The 15121-nt window shown below is 41.9% G+C and overlaps 1 protein-coding gene across 1 annotated transcript in view; it reads right to left on the reverse strand.

The window, feature by feature from the left end:
- LOC126443013 (uncharacterized) overlaps positions 1 to 14310 on the reverse strand; it is a 93113-nt gene extending 78803 nt beyond the window's left edge. Inside the window, exon 1 of the mRNA XM_050090862.1 lies at positions 14198 to 14310. The gene's annotated coding sequence lies outside the window, so the exon portion shown is untranslated. The remainder of the gene's footprint in view (positions 1 to 14197) is intronic.
- Between the last annotated feature and the right edge of the window lie 811 nt (positions 14311 to 15121).

The raw sequence follows: 15121 nt of genomic DNA on the forward strand, positions 1-15121 counted from the left end.
AGTCACTTTTCCGTGACGTCACGCGTTCTTTGCTTGCAGTGGATGAGGGGGAGCACACTGAACAGTCGTGTTGATCTACCTGTTTCCGGAGATAAAATTGTCAATTTTATGGTTTTGGTATTCAAATTTGCGTTTTACGACGATGTGCAGTCTAACTGACACATGGCATTTCTGAACTCTTCAAGACGGGTCGTTTTCAGTACTTTGTCACGCCGAAGTGTCTGTAAATGCGACGTCAGTGGCCACCCACGATTCCGAAACTGTGACTTACCATCAATAACGGGTAAGGCTTCTGTAACAGTATCTGGCTAAACGAAATAATGTTTGCTGTATGTTTCTGTCAAACATAATTAGCAAATGCCCCTACAAATGTTATAATTTTGACGTGATTCAGCCCTCTGACGGAAACTAACAACAAATCTATCTCGATTCTCGCAACTGTTGCACTGGAAATGGCACAAATTAAACCTAGGTTCTGCCGCCATTAGTGCCTGCACATAGAAATCTACACTGCACTTCAATAGTGTAATTTCAACGTGAAATGAAGCTGGTAAGTGACGGCGTCAGAATCACCGACCTTCATCCTTCCCTCACATAATACACGACTGAAGCGCAGGCCGCACACAACACGGCGCGTCTCACAGATCGCTGACTCGTTGCTTTGTCGACACACCGGGCTCTCATCATAGACAAATAGTAACACGAGAACAGCCCAACAAAGCGATGCAGCGTTGTAGAGTGCTAAAAAAAATTGCATCAGCAAATCACAAACGAGGAGACGTGACGGAGCGATAAAAAATACGAAAGCACAATGGATGTCGGAATGACTGGACGATCAATTAACACCAGGATCAAAGAGCATAAGCGACATTGCAGGTTGGGGCAGGTGGAGAAATCGGCCGTGGCAGAGACCGACCACGTAATAAAATTCCCCGACACGGAAGTTCTGGCTGTAGAGAAGCACTATCACACGCGCTGTAGAAATACAAAAACACGCGAACAGTTTCAACAAGAAAGAGGAAAGCCTTAAGGTAAACTGATCCTGGCTTCCCGTACTGCAGCGAACGACCGTCGCAGGTAGCAAGAGGAGAACCGCACCGGAAATGACCGCGGAGAAGACCTCGGACGTTGGCGCGCCAGCTACATATAGTCTGCGGCCGCGAGCTCGCCTCCAGTTCACCACCGGCAATGGAGGGTGAAGCTTTGACAATGCCAGCCACTCGTGCTGGCGAAACGTCAGAAAAATCATTAGATGAACGTCGGCCGAAGAACCCGAGACAGAAGCCAATAGGCAGTTTGTCAAATTTTCGAAAACCAACAATCACTTCTTTGGCTTCATTTCACACAATGCCCATTGAAAATGTTTTTAAATTCAATCCAAAAGTTGGAAATAACCACGGTTTCAGCTTGGCTTCAAGAAATAATACCATTTTAATTAACTTTGAAAAGGAAGGTACTTTCAGTCGGTCAAAATACGAGCCTTTTACCAATTCCAAGACACTTCGACACTTTTGTGACTTGTTTGGAAAAGTAGATTTCTCCACTTCAACCTCTGAAATCATTTCATTGGAGAACACAAAAAAAAAAAAAAAAAAACTGTTTCTTGGGCTGAACTTTTAAATTTTCTGATAATTCTTAAGGCAGTAGACTCATGTGCAACATTTCAGACGAGATAGGATGCGTGAACAACATTGTATCCCAGAAACTTGAGGAATTGGAAAAAGCTAATTTGGAAACAGTTAAGAGACTGTGTGATATATTCCACACACTTAAAAGTACAGGTACTTCATGTAAAAAATATAGAAACGCTTGTGAGTTTTGCTCCTGCCGTACTATACACAAATATTGTTGTGGAAAGAATATTTTCAACTGTGAAGTCCCTTTGGAGGGTGGAATGTGTAGTGCTAGAACCACTTCATTCCCCACACGTGTTGTGTGTCTCATATTCTTTGTCAAGTACAGAGTAGAGGTGCTCTTATTCAGTAACTGTACTGTCTAATTATTGGATTTATAGTGAATTCTTGCAACGGGCCTTTGTCCTCAAAAGTTGACTGTCTAAAGTAGTTGCTCTCTGTCCCAGTGTACTTAAAAGCAGAATAAGCAAGCATTCTTCAAAACTATATAATGTATGGATGGTCAGTGTCTGCACCAAGTAAATCCTACCCCATATTTAGCAGATTGGGTTCCGCATTTGGAGGCTGCATTCGAGAGACACGTGCCCTATGCCGAAGTTTAAGCACCATTTAATATTTTCGTGTGTTTTAATTCAGACGTAAACGTCGAGTGGCTCTTTACATACCACCTCACAGCACCACTCTGCTTCCTAGTCAAGATCCCTAAAATCATTCAGTTCTTATCCTCCCTTAATAGCGATCAATAAAATTGTAATATGTTGTCTTGTGTATCCAGTACGAGGATATTTCATTCCTTAGCTCATACAACAGCCTGAAGGTGGTGGTTTTCTCGGCTATTTTTCCAGTACTTGAACGAATTTCAGCCACAATCTAAGTTTGTGTGTCTGGTGCGTGCTCAATGAAACGAAAACGAAAATAACCTCTGTTTGCCTGGTGGCTGTTGGTATTTGAAGTCAGGAACAGGTTTCATTCGGAACACCGACTTTGCCATTAAATCTGAATTTTGCGGAGAACAGGTAGCCTTCATAATGGCGAGACCCTTTTGCACAGGATTTCGGTCACCCCAGGGATCTTATGTTGATGCTGTGACATTGTTAGGGTGTACTAACACGTAAATTTTATTTTCTACAGATCTCTCACAAATACTTCATTGTGGTTGATCAGCGTTGTTGCTTGCTTTATGAAACAGTGTCGTCTTTGTTGTCTGTTTTGAATTTTGTGTGAAGTGTGTTTATGGTACTCCGGGAGCTTTTCGTCTTAATCCTTTTCATTGGGGAGTTTTTTAAATGTAATTAATGCTCGTGTGACGATTTTGCGCTGGGAATTGCGTGTGAAGCTCATTTTCATTCTATTAGGTTGCTTGTGATGAATACTCTTGTTTAGCCAGTGTGATGAACTTGGTAAAAATTTATCATGTTATTTAAGTGAATCTGTTTCAGATAGTGTTTTTTCTGTATAAGATTTTCATTTGCGTTATTCGAAAATAATTACGTGTAGTCGCTCCAAAAGCAGTACGAGGAGAAAAGAAAAAAGGTGGTGAGTAGACGAAATGCCTAGAAAAGAGACTTCGAAGGTACAGAGAAGTGTAGGGACATATTCTCCCCACTTTTAGCGACGAAAATGTGCAAAATGAAACAGTAGGTTCCTCCGATGCGAGACAAATGAGTGAGGCAGACTTCAGTGGTGCAGCGGAGATGTTTAGATTTAAAGGGTGTGCACAGCCTGTTCCACTCACAGCTGGCAGTGTTTCGGGTCGAGTGCACAATTTACTAAGTGTGAGTGCGGGCGAGGCTGAAGCAACGATAAGTGAACAGAGGGCAGCAGTGCATGTAGCTCTGAGCAGAACATGATTGGCCAATTTGGCCACGCTGATAAAAAGAATGAGCACATAGCGAAGAGTTAAAGGCAGACTGCAGACTTGCTGGCGTCAAAGGAGGAGCTAAACTGGGATTTAGTTGCCGAATATGGCACCTTAACGACTACAGTAGAATCACTGAGCTCAGAAATTGATGATGATACGGAAGAAACGTTCAGAACTTAGCAATCAAAATGAAGGACGACACAGCGCAATTTGAAGAAGCTAAGGTCATCGGTCTCTAGACTTACACACTACTTAAACTAATGTAAACTAACTTATGCAAAGAACAACACACACACGCCCAAGCCCGTGGGGGGACTCGAACCTCCGGCGGGAGGGGCCGCGCAATCCGTGACACGGCGCCTCAAACCTCGCGGCACTTTGAGAGGTAGGAAACCGGTTGAGTGGGATAGAAGGCGAACAGAAAAGAGTGAGCGGGAAAGGCTGGTTGCCAGGTGGCTAGAACAGGAGCATGGGGGATGTGACTGATTGTGATCATAGGGAATTCTTTAATCTACTAAAACAAATGCCGATGTTCACTGGCAACATACAGGGTGGCGCACGAAATGTGTTACCATTTTGTTTTTGAATATGAACTTTACTGTCAATACGATCTGAAAGGAACATATACTATAATCAAGAGCCGCCCATGGAGATTTGTTCTAACTCCGCGCATACTCCATATGTCCACCATTTCGTTTCCGACCTTCCTTCAAACGAATACTGAAGTTAGTGATTACCCTACGGCACATGTCTTCCGTAATTTCACTGCAAGCTTGAAGAATAAGTCTTCTGAGCTCCATTAAATCAAGTGGACGTTTCGGGGAAATTTTTTCCTTTAGGAACCCCCAAAGAAAAGAGTCACATGGATTGAGGTCTGGACTATTGGAGTTTTTACACGAGCATTTCGACGTGCGGATCATTTCACTCAGGTTTCCAGCTCGCTTCAATCACGGACAAAATTGGCCCCCCAATGGCAGACATGTTGAGCATGTGCTCATTTAGAACAAATCTCCATGGACGGCTCCTCATTGTAGTATATGTTCCTTTCCGATTGTATTGACAATAAAGTTTATATTCAAAAACAAAATGTTAACACATTTCGTGCGCCATCCTGTATGTAAGCCAAGTACGGACATTATCGAGACACTTGGGAGCGAATAAACAGCAGGAGTTTTGGAACTGGAAAGTACAGGTAAGGAAACGCTCGATGTTGCAAATACCTACAGGCAGTCCACTTAAAATGGAATCTTTAACATTTTATAGGAATCCACAGTACTTGCGAGCTGAAATGAGAAACAACATTAGGTAATTTTGAAAGAGAAAATGGGAGCTCAACTTGGAATCGACCGAAGTACACGTAGGAACAACTGTGGATGAATAGGCCAGGTCGAGAAAGTGCAGAAGAAATCTACAGCAGAATTCCTGTGCCTGTGATGAAACGAAAATTAAGATACACTGCGATGAAAAAAGAAAATGACAACGAGAATTGCCCGAAACTACGGAAGACGCTGTGATAATTCGATGCTAAACAGCATCTTCTACATTTGCATCTGCATCTACGTCTACATGCTCTGCAAACGACCGTGGAAGAGAGTGCGTCCCACAGTACCAGTTGTCAGGGTTTGTTCCTGTTCCATTCACGTATGGAGCGCGGGAAGAATGACTGAATGCCTCTGTACGCTTAGTACTTATTGTAATCTTATCCTCACGATCCCTATGTGAGCGGTACGTAGAGGGTTGTAAGTATATTCCTAGCATCACCACCATCTAAAGCCGGTTCTTGAAACTTTGTTAATAGACTTCCTCGGGATAGTCTGGGTGTGTCTTTAAACAGTCTGGAAGTTCAGTTCCTTGCGTACTTCCGTTACACTCCTACGCGTCAAACAAATCCATGACAATTCGTGCTGCCCTTCTCTGTATATGTTCAGTATCCCTTGTTAGTCGTATTTGGTACTAGTCCCACACACTTGAGCAATACTCTAGAACCGATGGTACGAGTGATTTGTAAGCAAAGTCCTTTGTAGGCTGACTGCTCTCCACCAGTATTCTACCAGTAAACTGAAGTCTGTCACCTGCTTTACCCATAAATTCCATTTCATACCAGGTACTTTTTATGTGTCGGCCGATTCCAACAGTGACTCCATGATATAGTCTTGGAATACTATTTTTAATTTTCTGGAGGCACAATTTTACATTTATGAACATTTAAATCAAGTTGCCGTCTTTCAACCGCTTTGAAATCTTTTCAAGATCTGAGTGAATATGCTGCTTCTTTCAGACAATACATCATAGATAACAGGATCATCTGAAAAAACTATGAGGTTAGTATTAATATTTCGTCTTCCGCAGACATAGCGATGTGGTGTGATCTTGCAGCCGTGTTAAGGGCAACCTACAGTTCTCAGGAGTTTCTGAAAACGTGACGTCATTCTGACGCCAGAAGTTTTGCATTCATGTGGACCAGGCTGTGCATAAGTGAGGGATTAAAACGTTGGCAAGAATTAGCTCTGAAACATACTGAAAAAGTTGTGCCAACTGCTTTTGCTAATACGCCTTCGTTAACATCAAAAGTGAGACCACTTACTGACTTACAAGCAAAAAGAATCTTAAGCCAGCCAGCACAGAATCCAATAACCCGCTCATTAACGTTTCTCAAGAAAAGTTACTTTTTAAAAAAAAAATCTGAAAACTGACGTGTAGAGTTGGAGTCAGAAAAAAAGGGGGGGGGGGGGGGCAGCCATTCTAACAAGTGAGGTAAACTATCAGCTCACTCACCTTGCGTCCAGTAAGTAAAGCCGTTTCGAAACAACACAGCTAGCATCTCTCGAAAACACGTCACTATCTGTAGCATTTGGTATAATAAAATGAAGAAAAGCGTAATATAAGTGGTTGAAGAGGTACTTTAATGGGAGATTTTTGTCTGGGAAAGAAGTGGCCTAGAAAAACTAGCCCGTAAATTGTCTTTTGTACACTTCACATATGGCTACATTTTATGTATAGCTGAGACTACGCCACCTTTTTATTCTGTTGCAAATGTGTCAGTCAGTTCTATGCTTTTTATTTTGAATGGCAATTTGCTTTGCCAGATGATAAACGTGTGAATATTTATTAGCATTTGCGAGTTTCACACTTAATACGTAGATTTGTAAATTGACAATGACAACCCAGAACTGATACGCACACCTCCAGAGAAAGGGAACTACTATATGTACACAATATCGAATATTTAAGAACTAACTGCAATTAACGTAATAAAGAAGTCCCAGAACCTTTACAAACGTGAAGGTGAGATGGTAGGACGCGAAGTCACCTCCATAGCTACCCTCTGCTCTGTAACTCAACGCTTACAACCGCTGCCTCACAATCAACCGCTGGAAGATCAGCCCCCGCACCGTAAACTGAATGTAATGAAGGATTTAGCAGCCGATACTTCCTTACATGACGTCTGATTATAACACATCCGAAAGAAAGTGACGTGTTTTTACAAAGCTTCCATGTACCGTTGCCTTGAGACGGTGCTGTTTCATAATACGGAATTTAGGGCCTCAAATCCAGTAGCAGCAATGACAAATGATAGCTTTTTTTGATGCATAAACAATTATAACGGTCACGTGCAAATGTCGTCAACTCACGGGGTAACAGTGTGATAAGTTTCTTTTTTTTTTAACCAGTCTTGACGGCCCACATGAAGTCTGGTCTTCCGCCATTTCCTTTTTTTTGTCTTGACAGGAACACAGCCGACCAAGCGAGCAGAACCGTTGTTCCAGCTCCAAGTACTGGAGACACTGTCCAATGCTCTTACTGCATGCCTGGACTGCACAGTTGCGAAGGACGTCTCCGTTTCGCAATACCTATGTACCCTAAAATGTATCACAGAGTTTCGTGGTGTGCAAATGTCCACATTTCCTCCTCCTCCTCCTCTGTCGTGACGTGCTGTTCTGCAGTTCGCCATCGTTAGGCAGTGGCGCGTCACAAAGCTTCGCGCATTAGTTGCAGTACGTTTGACAGCGTAGTGTCTTGTTATTCCTCGCGACAAATCCCTTAACTCTGCTCCATATCAATTCTGTCGGGTTCAGACTGCAGTGTTACGACCACAACTCTAAAAATAATCCATTTGTACAGCGTGCTCGACGCCATCAAAATTGTCTTCCATCTTTCTGCGACATTTATCACTCTGGCTCATGTGATACCACATCTGTCCTACAAAACAATGGGCATATTCAAACAGTACTTTTTAATTTTTCTCCAAAAAATTTAATCACGTAATGTTTTATCTTCAACCATCTTTTGCAATCTTTTATAATATATCTGTAATTAAGAATGTATACTTGCAATGATCACCAGAAATTTTCGCTTGATACGTAATTGTAAACTACGGGATGTGCATTTTTCTTAAAATTGGTGATGCACAAGTTAATTGCCATATATGGCTCAAAACCATATCAACCAAAACCACTAAAAATAAACGCAAAATATATCTATTTAAAACAGCAGATAAAAATTCGCTTGATGCCTTCCTAAGAGAGAGTCTCCATTCCTCCCAAGCTAATTATGTAAGTGTAGACCAGATATGGCTCAAATTCAAAGATACAGTATCGACAGCAATAGATTCATACCATCTAAGTTAATAAGAGACGGGACTGATCCATCACGGTACGCAAAACACATCAGAACACTGTTGCAGAAACAACGAAAAAAGCATGCCAAATTCAGAAGAACGCAAAATCCCCAAAAACTGGCCAAGTTTCACGGAAGCTCGAAATTTAGTGCGGACGTCTATGCGAGATGCTTTTAGTAGTTTCCACAATGAAATATTGTCTCAAAGTATGGTAGAAAACCCAAAGAGATTCTGGTCGTATGTAAAGTACAGCAGTGGCAAAAAACAGTGAACACCGTCACTGCGCGATAGCGATGGAGAAGTTACCGACGACGGTGCCACTGAAAAACCACAGCATCTGTCAGCATGAGTGGCATAAAAGTAGGTATCTTAGGTGTTGCGACACAACTCGAATCTCTTAAGAAAGGCAATTCTTCCGGTCCAGATGGTATACCAATCACGTTCCTTTCAGAGTATGCAGATACAATACCGCCTTTCTTAGCAGTCGTATACAACCGCTCACTTGACGAAAGGTCTGTTCCTAAAGACTGGAAAGTAGCACAGGTCACACCAATACTCAATAAAGGAAATAGGAGTAATCCATTTAATTACAGACCCATATCACTGACCTCAATCTGCAGGAGGATTCTGGAGCACATACTGTACTTAAACATTATAAATCACCTTGAAGAAAATGACTTATTGATACATAACCAACACGGCTTCAGAAAATATCGTTCTTGTGCAACACAGCTGGCTCTTTATCCCGATGAAGTAATGAATGCTGTCGACAAGGGATCTCAGATCGATTCCATATTCCTAGATTTCCAGAAGGCTTTTGATACCGTTCCTCACAAGCGAGTATTAATCAAATTGCGTGCATATGGAGTATCATCTCAGTTGTGTGATTGGATTCGTGATTTCCTCTCCGAGAGAGGTCACAGTACGTGGCGATAGACGGTAAATCATCGAGTAGAACAAAGTGATATCAGGCGTTCCGCAAGGTAGTGTCATAGGCCCTCTGCTGTTCCTGATTTACATAAATGATCTAGGAGATAATCTGGGCAGCCCCCTTAGATTGTTTACAGATGACGCTGTAATTTACAGTCTAGTGAAGTCATTAGACGATCAACTCCAACTACAAAATGACCTAGAGAGAATTTCTGTATGGTGCGAAAAGTGGCAATTGGCACTAAGCAAAAGAAAAGTGGGAGGTCATCCACATGGGTACTAAAAGAAATCCGAGTAGTTTTGGGTATACGATAAATCGCACAAATCTTAGTGCTGTTAATTCGACTAAATACCTAGGAATTACAATTACGAGCAACTTGAATTGGAAAGATCACATAGATAATATTGTGGGGAAGGCGAAACAAAAGACTGCGCTTTGTTGGCAGATCACTAAAGAGACAGCCTACATCACACTTGTCCATCCTCTGCTGGAATATTGCTGCGCGGTAGGGGATCCTTACCAGGTAAGATTGACGGAGGACATCGAAGTTCAAGGAAGGGCAGCTCATTTCGTGTTATCGCGAAATAGGGGTGAGAGTGTAACTGATATGATACGCGAGTTGGGCTGAGAGTCACTCAATCAAAGGCAGTCTTGATTGAGGAGAGATCTGTTTACGAAATTTCAATCTCCAACTTTCTCTCCCGAATGTGTAAATATCTTGTCGACACCCAACTACGTAGGAAGAAATGATCATGATGATAAAATAAGAGAAATCAGAGCTCGAACGGAAAGATATAGGTGTTCCTTTCTCCCACGCGCCATTCGAGAGTGGAATGGTAGAGTAGTAGTATGAAAATGGTTCGATGAACCCTCTGCCATGCACTTAAGTGTGAATTGCAGAGTAACCATATAGATGTATATGTAGATGCTTTAGGTATTCAAACCAAACAAAGAAAATTACGCACCACGTGGAGCGTAGAACCACCGCCCGCCGGCACACACGATGGTCAGTCTACGACCCTGTCTATCACGCCACGCATGTAGTTAACACCTCCATTATTTCTGATACATAGTCCTACTCGAAAAAAGTCAAAAGCTGATTTTTGTCTAATCTTGTGAAGAACATTAACTACTTGTTTCTCGCCATTAACTGTGTTCCACGCGCCTGTTTCACTACGAAGCAGGAAGCAGTGTCGTCCATTTTCGCGGTACGTATGAACAGCGAGACAATCAGAGCACAAGTAGTGGTTACAGAGACACTGTGACTGTACACAATTTTTAAGATAAAAGTTACGTAGGTAAAGTACGATTAAGATAGACGCTGATGGCTGTTAATACGTCACAATGTCTGAAAGGTTTTTCCGCACTGACATAGTAATAAGCTACCGAACACTTAAGTTGGACCTACTTCCAAGGGCGGAGCACCACCAGTGGTAAGAGAGCTACGGCTGCTGACCAGTCAGCGCGCTTGCGTTTGTTTACATCTGGTTTGCTCTTATGATGAAGTACATGCTACATACGAACCCCGTAGCCCCACCCTTTATTTCGCATTCATGTTCATTGTCTTACCCGTCTCACAACCATACCACCTTATTCCATACCAACCTACATCTCTTGCTGTGCTACAGAGTACTGAAAGCTTGTTCACAACAAATAAGTAGGATTCTCAGCCACACATGTATTTTTCCAGATAGACTGAAACACGCTGTTGTTCAGCAACTGCACAAAAAAGGGGATAGGTCTGATGCTAGCAACTACCACCCAACCCCACCTCTCATAGCTTTATCCAAAATTCTTGAAAAAGTAATGTATTCAGGAGTAGCATCACGTATCTGTAAAAATGAAGTACTAATCAAATGTCAATTTGGTTTTCAGAAAGACTTTTCAACAGAAAATGCTATATATGTGCTTTCACTGATCAAATATTAAATGCACTGAATAACCGAACTTCATCCATTGGAATATTTTGTGACCTCTCAAAGGCTTTTGATGGTCTGAATCGTGAATTTCTTCTAGACAAGCTTAAGGATTGTGGCATGAGTGGGACAGTGCACAAATGGTTTAATTCATATTTAACTGGAAGAAATCAGAAGGCTGTAATTAACAGCACAAAGAGTCTGCGAAAACCAGCAGAGTCCTTTAACTGGGGAGTTATCAAGAACGGTGTCCCACAGAGTTCAGTCTGTTTCCTTATTGGTCTTAATATACATTAATGACTCGCCACTCTATATTCATGAAGATGCAAGGCTAGTTCTTTTTGCTAATGATACAAATACAGTAATCACACCCAAGGAAATTGTAAATAATGTCTATCACAAAATTACTAAGTGGTTCTCTGCAAGTGGACACTTGTCAAATTTTGAGAAAAAACAGTGAATATAATTCTGTGCAGTAAATGGCATAACAACACTGACAAATATAGGCTATGAACGCAAGTCTGTTGCTAAGGCAGGGTATTCAAAATTTCTGGATGTGTACACTGATGAGAAATTGAATTTGAAAAAACATCGATGATCTGCTGAAATAGTTAGGTTGAGCTACTTACGCTACTGCGGTTATTGCAAAATAATGGTGATTAACATCATTAAATTATCCTACTATGCCTATATTCATTCACTGCTTACACATGGTATCTTATTTGAGCAATTCGTCACTAAGAGGAAAAGTATTCATAGCACAGAAGGGTGTGATCAGGCTAACAGCTGGAGCTCACCGAAGAACACCGTGTGGACATTTTCTTAATGAACTTGAGATATTCACCGCACCTTCGATGTACATATATTCATTTATGAAATTTGTCATTAATGACCCACCCCAATTCAAAAGTAACAGCAAAGTTACACTAGAAGAAACGATGATCTTCAGTACTCTGCATTAAATCTCACTTTGTCACAAAAAGGTGTGAATTATGTTACCACAAAAATATTTCGTCATTTGCCAAATAGCATTAAAAATCCGGCAGATATCTAACCAACATTTAAAAGAAAAGAAAATTATGGGAATACGGAAGCGTCCGATCCCGCCCGTCTGCTTTGACTCATGACGTCACAAATATGGCGGAAACGACCATAAACCACGATTCCAATATGGCGCATATAAAGTCGCTATGTGCACATTGTGAGGACGAAAATACATCGAAAAACAAACACACACACTTTCCACAAGAAGCGTAATGACACTAACGGGGCAAGAGCGGGAAATGGGGTGTTTTGGGTGGGGGGGGGGGGGGCAAACTAAATATAAACAAATTTAGACGCCCACCCCCATACAAAACCACACGAAAAAACGGACATCACAAAACTCCCCAAATACCACTAAACAATATCATCTGGAATCGGACACTTCCCTTGACCTTACTGAACAGATGAATCTTTAGACATGAAGTATTAACTATAAAAATATTTACTATTTTGTGTAAAGAAAACTTATGTTCAAGTGACACATCCCATATCATTACGATATGTATTAATGCTCTATGGAACAAGGATCAGTGTATGTATGTATCTATGGATGCAGACCAATTTGTCAACACAACCCATATTTCAGGGAGGTGGCTACCGTATCAGCCCTTCTTTGTGGAAGTTTGTCTACAACCACCTGCATTGCTATTTTTCCATTTACTTCCACAAAAGACGATGAAATTACTCCCAACGTATTAATGACAAGAGGTCCGCTTGCTGTGACAAACTGTGTATTCCTTCCTCTACGCAACAGCAACACACTTTATACTGTGAGCAACTACAGATGTAACAATGCGTTCTTTTTAAAGCCGCAACAGGTGAATAATTCTTTATTTGTCCTAATAAAGTATTACTCAGGAGCACCCGTTTGGTTTGACAAGAACATGTATGTGAATCTTCAGTTTCTCCCAGCTTATTTTTTGATGGAACAGTCAACAGGTGCACTGACTGTTCGTAGTGTCCAAAGTGCACGCTATGAACCGAAAGTACAGCTATGGACTGTTCCATCAAGAATATGTATAATAGTTGAGTTCTGCAGCGAGATTTGTAGCTGATACTCTGTATCTTGATATCGTTCTGAGCAATGACAAACACGTATCAGAAAAGATTCTGAGGATGGCTGGTTTTACTGCCAAAGTGTTTCAGTACTGGTCCTTTACGTGGAGCACTGCTTCACACATCCAGATACCCCCTTAGCAGAAAACAGACTACTTTTTTGGTAAGTGTACGGCACAGTCACTGCCTGGAGATGCACGATTATTAACAGAAGTGAAGACTAAGCCCGTAACGCCGGGAATTTTGACATTTCCAGCAAATTTAGGTCAACGAAAGAATTCATTCATTTCGGCACTTACACATATACAACAAAGACGAAATGGACGATAACATTATCTGTCTTACTGACTACCCAGCAGACTACCTTGTCACCAAAAACATTACTCCAGAAAAGTGAAGATATCGAAATTCAATGGAACAGCGTTCTGTATTAAAACACATTTGCGTGACTTAACGTGCTGACGATTGCTAATGCAGAACTGGGAGAAAGAAGCTAACAGATCAGTTGTACTAAATTCGGCAGTTTTCGTGGAGCTGACTGCTTCGGGAAATACCGGATTCAATGCTCCACTATGGAAATGTCAAAATGCGTCTACCTTGGTTTGATTGCAAACCATTAGGAATAGGATCAGACTGTCCCACGGTCTACGCACTATCCTGACGTAAAGTAATTGTTTGATTCGTCAATAGTGGAAGTTGCCATAGTAGCATCTTATCTACTTGCAGAAGCAGTGTTCCGTCATTCTGTTCTGTTATTCCTAACACGCAGAATAATTCTTTTATGGATCACATGTGTACAAATACGAACCTGTATTTCGGGAAAAAAATTCAACAAAATGGCGCGAATACGAGTAGAAATCTCGTCCGAGCCTACGCTTTTCTCTCATGCCTAAAGTCCGTAGAACAGCAGAATTAATAGGAATGTCGGTAGGACTTTAAAATAACAAGGTTTGTAATACGAAATTCGTTAGTATTTTGAGAGCGTAATAACCGAACGCGATTTGCTTTATAAGCGATAGTCTCCATAGTGAACGTAAATGAAACCTTACAGCTACCGTGACTTTGCAAAAATAAACCAAAAGAAAACAAAGAAAATAATTCAACACTACAGGAACGCATGAAAACAGTCGTCCTTACCTTATTAAGGGTGTGGGTGTAGCAGAAGAAATTCTCGGCGCAGAAACAGCAGCACGAAATCCCAACGCAGAACGTCTCACTGGACACGACTCGCTACAAATGCGACAGACTCCTGAAGCGGCAGGGCTGTGGCACGCAGTCAGTGCTGCCAACGGCTGCGAGGCCGGCAGGTACCAACTGCAGCCTGCTACGGGGGCCTCACACAGCGGGCAGCGCGTTCCAGGGGCCGCACGCAGAACATGCGAATGTAATACGAAGACTGTCGTCCTAATTTTGTTATTGCGGACAAGCTGAAGAAAATAAAGTAACACGTTTGTGAAAGTACTTTTAACGTAATGTAATCCAATTCTACGCTCATTGTGACACTGCTGTGGCCACTTGAGTACCTCTCACAAGGGAACCTCCCCATCGCACCCCCCTCAGACTTAGTTATAAGTTGGCACAGTGGATAGCCCTTGAAAAACTGAACACAAATCAGTCGAGAAAACAGGCAGAAGTTGTATGGAACTATGAAAAAATAAGCAAAATATACAAACTGTGTAGTCCATCCGCAAGATGGGCAACATCAAGGAGAGTGGGAGCTCAGGAGCGCTGTGGTCCCGTGGTTAGCGTGAGCAGCTGTGGACTGAGAGGTCCTTGGTTCAAGTCTTCCCTCGAGTGAAAAGTTTAGTTTTTTATTTTCAGGCAATTATTATCTGTCCGTCCGATGCGAGGTAACTGCGCCGTGGTATGGGGACGCCACACCTAAACAAACATCGAAACACACGACGTCAGTCGACTACAGCGCACGGAGGAGAGACTATTCCTGCTAACGACGCTCCCTGGCTGGCAGTTGACTGTTCGCTACTTTGGACGAGAGTGCATTAAATACGTGAGATGTATTCCGTGGGCAATATGAATTCAGCGAATATAGCTCGCGACTTC

This window comes from Schistocerca serialis, unplaced genomic scaffold, assembly GCF_023864345.2.
Source record: "Schistocerca serialis cubense isolate TAMUIC-IGC-003099 unplaced genomic scaffold, iqSchSeri2.2 HiC_scaffold_1420, whole genome shotgun sequence".
NCBI lineage: Eukaryota > Metazoa > Arthropoda > Insecta > Orthoptera > Acrididae > Schistocerca > Schistocerca serialis.